The sequence below is a fragment of the Pecten maximus genome, chromosome 7 (genome assembly GCF_902652985.1).
Source record: "Pecten maximus chromosome 7, xPecMax1.1, whole genome shotgun sequence".
NCBI classification, from domain to species: domain Eukaryota; kingdom Metazoa; phylum Mollusca; class Bivalvia; order Pectinida; family Pectinidae; genus Pecten; species Pecten maximus.
The window spans coordinates 46,302,787-46,315,793 of NC_047021.1; the positions used below are offsets into that span (position 1 = coordinate 46,302,787).

Genomic DNA, 13,007 nt, shown 5'->3' on the forward strand with positions numbered 1-13,007 from the left:
ACGCTCGTGACGGAGTTTCCGGCCTTGTGCTTAACAGATTACACATACCACTGTCAAATAAAAAAAAAAAAAAAATGAAAATAACATTTTCTATGCAAGCGCCTGTGGTAGGAACTACAGTGAACCTCGAGATATCCTTAAAGAAAAATTGTTTGATGTAGATCACAGTCACTTTAGCCTTGACATACTCTTATCAGGCTGTGGTGAGTGTGATCATCAAACTAATTTATCTATCTTTGAAGCTACTACTGAATATATCAGAGATACTAATAGATTCTGAACCCTAAAATTGAAAATACTCGTCTTTCATCCATATATATACATTTATCCTGCAAGGAAGTATATAGTTATAGTTATTTACTACATGCGCCCCCCCCCCCCCCCCCCCCCCCCCCCCCCCCCATCCGATGGACGTATATTATTCTATTTTATATTATAATTATGATGATAGTATGAATGTTATGAATTAGTACACTTACTAGATGAAATATAGTATGGACAACCTTATTAATTAGTGGATTAAAATTGGTTGCATATTTACTGCTTACATATTTCTATTGCTCATAGTCGTGCCCTATATTAATTATTTTTCTTATAATCATTTCTCAATCATACTTCTATCAAATTCAAGTAATCACTCTCCAACTATGCAACCTTACGGAATCCACTAAATATATTATCTAACTAATTTTGCCTTTCTTAACTGTCATTATCAAATTAAAAATCAGAATGTTGTATCCATGACTGGTCCCCAAAGCTTATGGGTGGATGACCAGCAGCTACCTAGCTGTTATGGACTTTACTGGTCGGTATCCCACAGGCGGAGGGAATCCTGTTTTGGTTACAGGATTTTAAAATTTTCTATAAAAATAAACTGGATGAAATATATTAAATAAAATCGACTAATTATACTCGATTCAGAGTTGTCCCTACTTAACTGATATCTCACTATATTATATATTATATATTATATGAATTATGTTAACATGTATATACTCATTGTTACTAAATGGAGAGAACTTACATAGGCTATGCCTGTTGTTCAATCCTTTTTCTTTCAGAAATATCTTCTTTGAGAAATAAAATTTGTTGAAATGAAATGAAATGACAACGGAACCTCTATTGTGGTGACAACGAAACCTCTAGTGTGGTGACCACGGATCCTCTAATGTAGTGACAACGGAATATCTAATGTGGTGACCACGGAACCTCTAATGTGGTGACCACGGAACCTCTAATGTGGTGACAACGGAACCTCTAGTGTGGTGACAACGAACCTATAATGTGGTGACAACGGAACATCTAGTGTGGTGACAACGAAACCTCTAGCGTGGTGACAGCGGAACCTCTTGTGTGGTGACGAGGGAACTACTAGTGTATTGACGACGATACCTCTAGTGTGGTGTCGTCCCACTCCTTGTATGCTGAGCGCTAAGCAGGAGCAGCAACTACCATTTTTAAAGACTCTGGTATGTCTCTGCCAGGGAAAGAACCCAAAGCCTTCCTCACAGGGGCGAACGCTCAACTAAAGGCCAAAAGTGAGGCAGTGTAAAGGGAGACGTTAGGAAGAAAAAGTTCTTGAGAAAGAAGAGAAAAGATAAGATCCCAAATTTAGTCGCCTCTTACGATCATGCAATTGGGGCATCAGGTACAATTCTTACTCCCTACCTGCAGGGCTGTCAATGCCAGGAAATGTTGATGTGGCCTGATTGAATTGTCAACATGACGTCATTGTGTAGTCACCGTGACATCATGGTATTGTTGATGTGATAAAATGAAAGTGTTGAGAACATGCAAAAAGTATATATATGTAGCTTATATTTTACCTAGAGTGAGATAAGGAAATCTCACCCCAGTAAAACTGTGGATATCCCTGTCCAGAGTAAGAGATAAGGAAATCTCACCCCAGTAAAACTGTGGATATCCCTGTCCAGGGTAAGAGATAAGGAAATCTCACCTCAGTAAAACTGTGGATATCCCTGTCCAGGGTATGAGGCAAAGATTATCAAACCTCTGGATGTGGCTTTACTGGTTTGAATTAATGACAACAGAATCTACTAATCTGCACAATTCGTTTTCAGTCCCTACAATAGGAAACTATAATATATTGCTGCATTAACTTTATAACAAATTGACAGATTGTACAATGGATAACTGGAGTACTAAACCTCTTCAAATCTGCCCAGTAGTTCTGTGGTGTCCATGGAACAGTTCATTGCTAGAACATGTAGGTGATAGCCGGTCAAACTGGACAGTAGCTGGACCAAGCTGGTCTTACCACAGGACTGAGGCCCCACCTGGTGTCAAATTATAAATTTATAATATTTACAATATTTATCATATCTTAATATTTGTTATACTATTCACAAAAATGGAGGAAAACATTATGGGTTATTCCAGTAAAACATCTATCCCACTCCAGGTTTGGTTAAGGGGTACCAACTATAGAATTTATTAAACGTAGAAGTAATAGGAAGGAAATCCAACCATGGATACAAGTGATTTATTTTGGAGTCCTGGAGTCAGGTAGATATCTTAATGGAATAGCCCTAATCAAAAGACTTCCTGCTGGAACTGACATAACTTGTTAGCTGGACCAGGCTGGTCTTACCACAGGACTGAGGTCCCAACTGGGCTCAAATTCAAATTTGCATATTGCATTATATGATATTCATTATATCATAATATATGTTATACCGCTCACAAAATGGATGAAAACACTTATCAATGACTGCTTGCTGGAACTGATATAGCTTGCTTCAAAGATTGGTAAAGTTAATATGGAAACAAAAATGGCATCCTCTTACACAAATATAAATACCAATGATGACAGCACTATCACCGTAATTATTAACATCACTCAGCCATTTTTAAATAATTAAACTGACTACATTGACATATACATGTATCTGTGGAATACTTTTTAATTACAAGAATGGGCATCCAGTTCATCTGGACGCACTTCATCACAGCTTCCATACGCTCCAGGAGGTGGTGAAGGAGGTACAGTGACCGAGTTGTCTCCCTTGACACATACTCTTCACGGCAGAGAAATGAGTGTCCTGCCTGTATTACACTGTTGGAAATGGTTACTTGTCTACTGGGCACATAAAATGGCAGACTATCAGGAAATATCCTCTCGTACAGATCCTTCACCTAGACAAGACAAAGCAAGCAATACAAATTCTCAAATGATGTGGTGTCCAACTTTAAAAAGTGCATGTTTATCCATTTTTCTTGGTGCAGACATTAGGGAATAATGAGATAACTTGCACATCTTAAGGGGAAGATACATTTCAAAAGATTAAACAATTTATTGAAGATTTTCTGATTATAATTTTTTTTTTCAAGATGTAACAGAGACACTAGATAATAATCTATTTATTTACTTAAACATTGACTGTGAAAAGATTCCCAGTGGTGTTTTCATGATGAAATAATTAGTCTTGTCAATAAAAGTATAATGCAAGTACAAAAATATTAAATAAAAAAAAAATTCCCTTAGGTCCCAATTGAACAATATGTGAGACAAAAATCTGTTTAGAATTGAAGTCTGATAGTGATGACGAAGATTTTCTACCACTAATACATGTACTTGTAACCATGATTTTGACTTTAATACCCTGAATCATGAACTCTGTCAAGGCATTCTTATACTTGAATTTTACGAATATAAATATAAAGTTTGATTCATATCCATTTAAAAATGAAGTCACTAATTCATATATGGAGAGAGCAATGAATATGCCATAAGAGGATAAAATTGTGTCTTCAGATCTCTTTTGCATGCAGTACATATACACTAGAAAAGCTGAGAAAATCTGTACTATATTTTGAATTATTTCATTTTTGGCCGATTGTCATGCTTCAAAAAGACACGAACAATCAATTATTGCATCCTGAAACAATTAATACTGCGGAATGGATTTAATCATAAAAATTACAAATAATTGAGAGACAATCAGGGCTAAAAATATATACCCAGTAGGTATTCCTTAACATTAACACCAATTGATTACCCAGTAGGTATTCCTTAACATTAACACCAATTGATTACCCAGTAGGTATTCCTTAACATTAACACCAATTGATTACCCAGTAGGTGTCCCTTCACATTAACACTAATTGATTACCCAGTAGGTATTCCTTAACATTAACACCAATTGATTACCCAGTAGGTGTCTCTTAACATTAACACTAATTGATTACCCAGTAGGTATTCCTTAACATTAACACCAATTGATTACCCAGTAGGTATTCCTTAACATTAACACCAATTGATTACCCAGTAGGTGTCTCTTAACATTAACACCAATTGATTACCCAGTAGGTGTTCCTTAACATTAACACCAATTGATTACCCAGTAGGTGTCCCTTCACATTGACACCAATTGATTACCCAGTAGGTGTTCCTTAACATTAACACCAATTGATTACCCAGTAGGTGTCCCTTAACATTAACACCAATTGATTACCCAGTAGGTGTTCCTTAACATTAACACCAATTGATTACCCAGTAGGTGTTCCTTAACATTAACACCAATTGATTACCCAGTAGGTGTCTCTTAACATTAACACCAATTGATTACCCAGTAGGTGTCCCTTAACATTAACACCAATTGATTACCCAGTAGGTGTTCCTTAACATTAACACCAATTGATTACCCAGTAGGTGTCTCTTAACATTAACACCAATTGATTACCCAGTAGGTGTCCCTTAACATTAACACCAATTGATTACCCAGTAGGTGTCTCTTAACATTAACACCAATTGATTACCCAGTAGGTGTCTCTTAACATTAACACCAATTGATTACCCAGTAGGTGTCCCTTAACATTAACACCAATTGATTACCCAGTAGGTGTCTCTTAACATTAACACCAATTGATTACCCAGTAGGTGTCCCTTCACATTAACACCAATTGATTACTTACAATATATCTCTTTTCGTGAGCATCAATTCATTACTGAGTTGGATACCCCTAATATGAACATCCTGAGTAGGTATCCCTTAAACTAAACACTCTTTTATTATCCAGTAGGTTTCCCTTCACATAAAGATCCATTTATTGCCAAGTATGTATCCTTTCACATAAACATCCATTTATTACCAAGCAGGTATCCCTAAGCATGAACATCCATTCATTACTGATAAGGTATCCCTTAACATGAACAATATTTAATTACTCACGAGATATCCATTAATATGACCATCATTTTATTAAACAGTAGGAAATCCCCTCTTATCCTCCCTCAAGGTGAAAGTTCACGGATCAATTAAACTCCTTATGCCCCTTATGATGCAATTAAACTCCTTATGCCCCTTATGATGCAATGCTTTGTCTCTGTAAACGTCATGTGATACGTACCAGTAGTATGTCTCTCTAAACCTCCCACCGGGTACTATGAAGGGGTTCGGCAAGTAGAGTAAAGAGTATCTATCACTCTTGTTCAACAAATCGGGCTTTATCTGAAGTAAATATATGCAAAGGCAAGATTTCTTGTGGCTTTTTATATATACTTATTCACATTGTTGAATTTTCATGTTGAAGTCATCTGAACTTGTGTGCGATTTTTCGGCGTTGAAGTTATTTCTAACTCTGTGGCGGTTTTCTATCGATTCCTCAACTTAATCTCAATTGAGAGATGATAGGGATTATGTAATATTTATAATCCCAAAGAAAAATATTATCAAACTTACTGATTTGTCAAATGTTCTTGTTGGTTTTGTTAAAATATTTTGATATGTGTTTTATCTTGTTGTAATAAACTTGTCATCTTGTCACCTTCTGTCGGAATTTTTTAGTTCTTATCACTCTTTTATTTTCTGTGTGTTGAGTGTAAAGAAAACACGATATTTAACGATAATATCCCATGTCATTTATTCTTAAATTTTGAACAATGACCATACAAAACCAAGAAAATGTCAAACTGTTATAGCCAACGAGAAAGGGAAACCTTAATGTGAAGTAAGTGGAGAGAGAAGTACAGCAGGACAGCGGGAAAATAGTGGGATGGCAAAAGGAAAGATGTAGTAGGGCAGGCAAGACAGTTTGTTTGTTTGTTTTTGTTTAACGTCCTATTAACAGCCAGGGTCATTTAAGGACGTGCCATGTTTTGGAGGTGGAGGAAAGCCGGAGTACCCGGAGAAAAACCACCGGCCTACGGTCAGTACCTGGCAACTGCCCCACGCAGGTTTCGAACTCGCAACCCAGAGGTGGAGGGCTAGTGATAAAGTGTCGGTACACCTTAACCACTCGGCCACCGCGGCAAGACAGAGGGGAGGAGGGAGATAGAGAGGGGGAAAGGAGATGAGGTAGAAGAAAGGATATATATTGATATTGAGAGAGGCACAAGTTAGGGGAAGATGTTCTTGTCCGAATATGATTTGAGAATCGAATGATAAATTCAAAAATATTATATCCTTATTACCAAGGCGACCATATGGCTGATAGGTAATAAATACTAAGGGATAGTTTTAGCTTACAAGTAATCTGTATGATAAACTACGATTTATATATCCAAATTGTTTATTTTCCATTTCTTGATAGTAACTTCACTCCTTCCTCTATCTACCATGCTTACATATTAATTACAGAGCAAGACATCAGAGATCAAATCTTTCTTTTAAATGGGAAAAAACCAGCAGGACCAGATGGCATAGTACCTAAAATAATAAAAAATTTGGAATCTTCTCTCACTCTCCCACTGACTTTACTTTTTAATAAAACAATTCAAAGTGGAGTTATCCCCCTTTCTTGGAAAACTGCTAATATAAGTGCTATTTACAAAGGGAAAGGCCTCATAAATGATGTAACAAATTATAGACCAATATCTATCACTTCATGTTTTAGCAAGTTAATAGAAAAAATAATTTTTAAATATGTTTTCAATTACCTTTTAGATAATAATATTATTTCCAAACATCAGTCAGGCTTCATGTTGAATGATTCTACGGTCAATCAGCTTTTATCAATTTATTATAATATAGTTCGATGCCTTGATCAGTGTAAAGATCTACGATTTGTATTTTGTGATATAAGCAAGGCGTTTGATAGAGTTTGGCATATAGGTCTTTTACATAAATTACAATTATATGGTATTAAAGGGAGACTTTTCAACTGGTTTAAAAATTTCTTAGAAAGTAGAAAGCAAAGAGTCTTAACAGAAGGATATGTCTCAACATTTAGATCTATACAAGCAGGAGTACCACAGGGCTCAGTTCTCGGTCCAATGATGTTTTTACTATATATAAATGACATAGTTGATTGTGTAACCAATTTTATTAAATTATATGCTGATGATACATCTTTGTATGCAGTAAATAATGATAATCCTGTTGAATTGGCACAAAAATTAAATAGAGACTTGAATAATATTGAGAAATGGGCTAATAAATGGGATATAAAATTCAATCCAAATAAAACAGAATCTATAATTTTCTCTAACAAACATAATATCGATCATCCTAATATTTATTTTTATAATGAACCTGTGAAGACTGAAAGAATACATAAACATCTTGGCCTAACTTTCAGTGATGATGCCAAATGGAATGACCATATTCATAATATTTATCAAAAGGCTCACCAAAGACTTAATATTTTAAAATTAATGAAAAATAAACTTGATAGAAAAACATTAACAACAATTTATATTTCTTACATTAGGCCAATTCTTGAATATGCGGATGTTGTTTGGGACAATTGTTCATTATACTTAAAAAATTTACTCGAGTCTGTACAGCTTGAAGCTGCACGAATAATATCTGGACTGCGCAGAGGTACCTCACATCATTTGTTGTATACTGAATTAGAATGGGTTCCTCTTGAACAGAGACGAAAACAACACAAGTTAATTATGATGTACAAAATTTTTAATAATCAAACTCCGTATTATCTTAGAGAGATAATTGAACCATTTATCCATGACCCCTCTTTAGACAGATATACCTTACGTAGTTCTAGAATATTTGATCCCCCACTATGTCGGACAGTTAACTTCTTTAATTCTTTTTTCCCATCAATGCTTAATGAATTCAATAATATTGCTTCAAATCTTGAAAATATCCAATCTCTTTCACAATTTAAGAAATTAATTTCTTCCAGTCAGCTGATTAAGTCTAAAACCACTGAAGTTTTCAAATACAGTGGTAATCGTCATATTAATATTATTCTTTGTCAACTGAGGAATAGTTGTAGTAATTTAAACTATGATCTATATAAAGATCACCTTGCTGAATCTGCTGTATGCTCGTGTGGTCATGGTCCTGAAACATCATCGCATTTCTTCTTTAATTGTGTTAACTTCGCTAATTGTCGTGTCATTTTACATAATACTATAAGTAATATAATGTATGATAATGAAAATCATAACCACTTCTCTTTAAATATCCTTTTGAATGGATGTGAATTGTGTACTATTAATGAAAATACGAATATTCTATCTGCTGTCTCTAACTTTATCACAAGCTCAAAAAGATTCATTTAATCAACAATAATCACTTTTTTGATACAATTAAATTTTAAAATTTTAACAAAACACATGTACAGAAATTCTATTTCGAGATTTCCAATGGGTATATTCATTCATTATTTAAATATTTTCATTTCTATAATAGACTGAATAATATAATACATATTGTTATGAATTATTCATTTCAAATTGTTATTTACATGTTACCTTTTTTCTTTGTTTGTTTTTTACTCTCATGAAGTGAAACTCCAATATAAATTTATAAAAACAATGTCCCATTGAAACGAAAATACTAAATAAACCTTGATTCCTTTTAAAAAGCTAACTGTTTTGTGTAGTTGTGTCTCCTTCCTCATCAGTGGATGGCCTACTTAAAGTGAAATGGACAGTCCTTGGCCTGTATCTGTATGTGGAGGGGGCCACAATTTCACTACTTATTTGCAAAATATAATCAACAACTAAAAAAATTGAATCATTTATTCAAGTTATTATGTTAATGAAAAATTTTTGAATTATATATTTATTTTCTTGCACCATTTAAATCCCATTTAATTATGATAATCATATTGGAGTTATCTCCCTTCAATTGTTTACATTTTAATTTAGATGACTATTATTGTTTTGTTGTGTGTTGAGTATGTGTACTGTTAATGAATGTCTGTATTTTGTACCACTGTGTTGTTCTTAGGGAGAAGACTTATATAGGCAATGCCTGATGTCTAATCCCTTTGACATTTGTATTTTTGTCAATAAAATTATTTGAAATTGAAATACCATGCTTACATTTACAAGTCCATTCGATTGTGAGGGGTTCGTTCTCATTATCGTGATTTCCCTGTCATAATCTATCGAATACCGACAGGAAAAAAACAACACAAAGTATTGATAGATGCAATTTGATAAGACCATTGGAACAACTTGATACATTTATTGACAATATTATAATCTTGTTTGGAAACAATTTATTAGAAGAAGGTGATTTTTCCCAAGGGTCTCAATACAAATCTGTATTTTTGTTCGTATTTTGTTCTCGCTTTATCAATTTTGATTGGTTTCGTTTAATGTAAGAATTATCTGTTGTTTTGAATCGACAAGTTTGTTCGATACTTTTAACCTGTCAGTTACTGGTTACCGCCATTTCTGTCGATCGTGTCATTTCTTAATACAGGTGATAAATTTTAGCACTGACCTTTCGCCCGAGATCTTTCCAAATATTACATAGATCCCATCCAAAGTCATAAAGTAAGGGATCTGTGACGTTGTCTAAGAATGATGGTCTGCAACATTTAAAAGCATGTCATGGATCACCTGTAAGACTTATATTTCCGATTTACTCCAGATATCAAAATATAAAGATAGTGTATTATGTCTTCTTCTGATATTTCCATGTAAGCCGGTAAAACAGCCCGTCGGAATTACAGACAATGCACAGAAAAACATGTGCAATTTGGCACGGAGCTCATGTAGGATTTTGCGAATTATAATCTGCCAACATATACTAATGACATGTTTGGATTCATTGAGAGTTAAGTTTCAAAGTCATTTTGTATATTACTTGTTGCAGGTCCTATTCATTCCGTCAATGAAGAATGCAGTCGATTTGATTCTATCTAACGACACTTAAACAGACATGTCATATAGCTTTTAACGCAAAATCAAGAAGAGATCTTAGAAGGATCCTTTCGTCCGAAATGAATTGTGTTTTTGGGTCCTAATTCAGTATTTTGATATGTTTCTACATTGTCTTTCTTCGCCTTTCTCCTTTACATCCTTAATCTACATGAAGAAACTTGGGAATGATATATCAAGTATTTCCTACAACTGTCAAACTTAGAAAGCCTCTATGTTGTTTCCCAAATCAGACTAAAATTCGAATCGGCACAACTACAATATACAATATTCTGCTTGGAAAAGGAGAAATGAGCTTGATGGGTTGAGCGAAAGATAAGTAAGCTTTAGATCCCGAGTTCAATTCATGGGGGAGACAGTGATATTTGCATAACCTGTTCATATGTACCATTGTTATAATTCACTGTTGTTTCTGTACCTTTATAATCTGAACTTACATACGAGGTATATCCGTAGGCGCCCATTGTATGAACTCATCTCCAGGATCTGAGAAGTACGTGTTCACAAATTCAGTCAGTGTTTCTTTGGGCACAGCATCCTCATACCGCGTTTGTAGTTTGTGATATTCCGACAGAATCGTCTCTAAAATGAAGATGTCAGTTTTTCATATTTGTAACAGACTGAATCACGTAATTATACTATCAAGAAGGCGATCTTTATCCGATCGCTTTATACCGTTTTATTTAACGTAAATTAAAGATTCGCTTTTGCATATCTAGGACACTTTCCTGAAGTTAGTAAACAATCAAATTTCAGAGAAACGACCGCACAACTAACACCGAACACTCCAGCTAAAGGGTCATAAGCTGTGGTATTTTGTTATAATAAAATCAATAGAATGGGGAATTGTATACAATGTACCTTCGGGTAACACAGAAATAATGGCAAACTTTATCTACAGCAGTAAAGGTTCACACTGCAATTAGGAAAATGCGGGAAGATGGGGATTTATATCGAGTAATACTGAAACACGTAAAATACGAGACTGTGTCTACTGTAATATAGGGTTACACTAAAATCAGATGTAATGTAGGGTTACACTGAAATCAGATGTAATATAGGGTTACACTGAAATAATCGGATCACACTGCGATCGGGATCATTTAAAGTTTGGTCTAACGTAGGAGCGGGTCGCACAGGAATGATAAGAAATTGAAAGTTTATCTACTGTAATGTCTGGTGACAACGGAATAAGGAGAAGTGTAACTGTATCTACAATAGTTTCGTCTCACACTGGTATTAGAAGAGAAATCTACAGAAGTATAGGATAAGCGAAATATTTCTACCTTGTTTCATATATTATCCATCTGTTCATCTTCTGAGTGGGTTTTAGCTCTCCAAACGGATGGCAATCGGTGGCCGAACGTAGATTTATTGATAATTTGTGGAGTCAGATTCTCAAAAAACGGCACCAAAATAAAAGGTCAACATACTTACAAGCATTTATCATGCAGAAAGTTTAAGTTATTGTGTTTGTTAATAGCATTTGTTGTAAAAGCAGCATCACAGGGACTTGTCGACTGTATGACTCGTATGACCCTTTTAAAAAGTCCTTCAAATGCCAGCTATTATTTATTTATTACATTTTTACCAGTGAAATATCAAAAATTATTCATTCTATAAAAGTGATATTTTTCACTAGTGAAAAATATCACTTTTGCTGATTTGACCAATCAAATTAATGATTAGAAAATACCAAAATATTTGACCAATCAGAAAGCCCGACATATATGTCAGCACCTGGACAGGGGGAACTACTTTTTTTTGTATGCAAACATTCGGTAGGCCTAGTTAGCATACGGGGTAGTTTTTTCGTTGATAAAAAATGTAATAAACAGAATATCTAACAGTGTCTTCAGTAATGCCAAATATATTTCACTCGTGTGGCTAATATATTGATATATAATATATATAAAGTATTAGCCCCACTCGTGAAATATATTTGGTACTACTGAAGACACTGTTAGATGCTTCGTTTTTCTGTTACGCCGCTTGATATTATTGCATAATGGGCCTACAGACGCTTGTGTCTGCTAGAGGCCACATATGTGTTATATTGTAGCTTAAAGATTGAACAATTAAAAAGAAAGAACAATAATATTTTGTAAGGAATGTGCGTGTGCCGTGATACACTGATATTTACAAAGTCAATCCAAACGAAGTCGGGTGAATTATTGTTATTGTTCCGATTTTTATTCATTTTTCTTATGATTATTATTGTTCCGCCACATTTGCTTTATTATGCCTGGTTTATTATCGCTATAACTAGTAATATGACTTTTAGGCACACATAATGCTATATAATAGGTTCTACGGCAAAGGGCTCATTAAATTCCCTCGAAACGATCTCATTTTTAAGGCAAAATGAATATGTAATCCCATCTGCAAAATGATTTCTACGCCCGTATAATATATAGTATTACCTTCATATACATTTGAAACATGGAATGCATAAAAACTTATTATGTTATCGAAAACCCATATTTTAGACTTCGAATTCTGAAGAATTGATCATATCATATAATATCTTTAGCTTTAGTCTTAAACGTTAAAGCAACAACCACACAGAAATATATAAACCAAAATTTAAAAATTTCGATGTACGAAAAGTGTGAAACAAAGAATAAACCATCAAACATATAGTAGTAGAGCTAATACGAAATGGGAAGGTAAGGATTTTATGTAAAATTAGCAATACTGGAAACAGTCAGCAGCTACGTAGTCATCTGAAGGGTGACTGGGTAATCCATAAAGCTAAGAGGTCGCTGACCCCTTTAAATAAAGAATTCTGCCCGTCTTGGGTTATTCATAGAGCTACGAGGTCGTTGACCTCTTGTTGCTTAAATAGTAATGTTTGTAATTAATAGGCTTTGTTATCGCGTGTCTGCTATGTATATGAATG

At 34.5% G+C, this 13,007-nt stretch overlaps 1 long non-coding RNA gene across 1 annotated transcript; it reads right to left on the reverse strand.

The window, feature by feature from the left end:
• Positions 1 to 2,074: 2,074 nt before the first annotated feature.
• On the reverse strand, positions 2,075 to 10,683 carry LOC117330989. Its single transcript, XR_004533434.1, has 5 exons — positions 10,543 to 10,683; positions 9,666 to 9,753; positions 5,371 to 5,471; positions 2,932 to 3,156; positions 2,075 to 2,297 (listed from the first exon to the last, which is right to left on the reverse strand). It is a non-coding gene; the product is annotated as an uncharacterized LOC117330989 (long non-coding RNA).
• Positions 10,684 to 13,007: the final 2,324 nt, after the last annotated feature.